Consider the following 2,579-nt stretch of genomic DNA (forward strand, 5'->3'; position numbering starts at 1 on the left):
TTAAAATCCTTGAACACTAAATGAAGTTGTCTCGTTCCATTAGTTTATGATAATTAAATTTGGGATCGAGGGTCATGCCATCCTTTTATGGTCATTAACGAATAATCTTAGGTAAAAACATGAAAATGTTAGAGCGACTTTGGTATTCCTTGACGGGGATCGCGACTTTTTTCAATGGTGCTAAAATAATGATGAGAATAAAATCTTTTCAATATAAAGCTGTTCCTCGCGTTGATATTATTGTTTCGCACCTCGCTCTACATTTCTTTATAAATACTCAAGAATATGTTTGAATCATCTCTAAATACAATAATCAAAATTACCTTATACGCTAATAAAAATTATATAATGAATAACATAAACAGTTTTGGCCCAAAATAATAAAATCATTAAGGATAATTTTTCCCAATTAAGACACCAGATCATACATCATCAAACGCATCAAATCACAAGGAACAAGAAAATCTCTCTATTTCATTATCTTCATCAACGAGAAGAACAATAACGTAAACTAATCAATCTCGACTTTTACTCAGTATCTGACACTCAATCCTCCGCAGAGCAGGATATCAAAGTCCAGAACTGCTTAGTCAACTGTTGTTCCGAAGTCTGATAAAAACTGTATTTGAGAACTGCAAGATTCAACAACAGCACTTAGGTTCAAAGGATAGTCAGAATCCATTCGATGGCCGGTAAATCTTTAGCAAGAATCACAGCAGAAAACTTTCGATGATATTTTCTGTTTCGTTATAATTTCCTTTAAGGGAAAAAACTTTTAAAACTAATTACTATATTCCTTTAAGATTATAAACAATTAAAAGTCTTTATCCAATACACTGTTGTGGTCAACCAATAATTAATTGTTTTGAATTATCAATTTGTAAAAAAAAAATAATTCAAAATAAGGAGATTCATAACGGGATGATAATGGATTACGAAACGTTTATTGCACGGAAAATATAGTTGCAAAAAGTTTTAAAAAACTTGCCTAATGACGAAGCATATAAAATTACGACAGAGAGAGAGAGAGAGAGAGAGAGAGAGAGAGAGAGAGAGAATTTACCCGTCTGTCATAAAAAAAAAGGGGGGCCATAAAATATAGATCTTTCTTAAATTCTCGAAAGAATAACACCACCAAATTTACAGAATCGAGACTTCATGTTCTGGAAGAAAATTCAGAAGTGATATACCCTAATGGCTGTTATATCTCACTAAAACGTTTCGAAACATTTATTGCAAGGGTTTTTCAAAATACCTTTTAACAATAACGACAGATTTTTGTCGAATTTCATAGCAAAACTAGTCATATCCCTCACCATTTCCCCTTCGCCGCAATGTGAAGGCTGGTTGGCGATCTCTCTCTCTCTCTCTCTCTCTCTCTCTCTCTCTCTCTCCTAAAGAAACTATTTCAATCACTATTGTAATTAGTAATCCTCGGATTAAGCATTCAGTAATCGTTTCTTTCTTTTGAATAAGTTTCAATATTCTACTCTTGCTTCGGTTTTTCTATTTAGAGCTATTTTCAGTTTACCTGTCATTTTCTCTCCTTGGTAACTAAAAAAAAAGGTATATTCTCTTTCTTATACCAAAAATATATAAAAAAAAATCCATGATGTTCCTTTTATTACTCGCAGCTTTCAAGAAAAAAAAAGTAAGAGACTGATGGGAATACCTCATGCGAACCATTAATTTTCCCTTCGTGAAAATACAAAAGACTTGTATAATAATATATACCAATTATTTTAACAAATTGGAAGGAGAAGTTGAGTATTATTGCCTCCCTTTACTGCATCCGTCACCGATAATACATTCATTTTGCATGATAAATTGAATGCCTTTTTCGGCACTGAAAATCATAATATATAATAAATATAAATAAGTCAATAGATTGGATACTAAACAATAATCATGCGTCTGTACATAGTCTAATTCTCTTTCTTTGTATGACAATATCCTATTGAACTGTGTCATTAAAATATTAAAGTGAATTCAGAACAAAAAAAAATTGATGCCTTAGGCAAGAGAAAACCTAACCTAAATCGTAATAGAAATAGGCAAATCAATCATAATAATTAGAAAAAAATCGTCCAATAATTTCGTGGTGTCTGAAATTTATGCAGTTGATAATTCAGGAGGAATTAATCAGAGAAGTAATGGGACAAACTATGAAGAGAATTCCATGATCTAAAGGGGAAATACAATAGCAGTAAATGAAAGAAGACTATATTTCATCATAATGTCCCAAATCTCCTGAATAATTCCATAGAAACGTTTCAGAATAGTTTCATAATAGCATGGGGTGATTAATTCCAAAGATATTATATAATCATTGTTAATCATAATAAAAAAAAAAAAAAGATAAAACCGGTGTAAAAAGCTTCAAATTACCGTTAAATTCCGTTATAAAATTTGTTTTGGAAAAAATCACAAAAAAGGATTCTGTAATCATATATTCATTTTAGATGGAAAAAAACTATTATTATGATATATACCTAGAAGAATACTCAGGGCATAGAAAGGTCTATTATTATTGCTGTTATTTTACTATTCCAAGTAATAGTGGTAAAAACTCAAATTAC

This window comes from Palaemon carinicauda, chromosome 3 (assembly GCF_036898095.1).
Source record: "Palaemon carinicauda isolate YSFRI2023 chromosome 3, ASM3689809v2, whole genome shotgun sequence".
In the NCBI taxonomy this organism is placed as follows: Eukaryota; Metazoa; Arthropoda; class Malacostraca; order Decapoda; family Palaemonidae; genus Palaemon; species Palaemon carinicauda.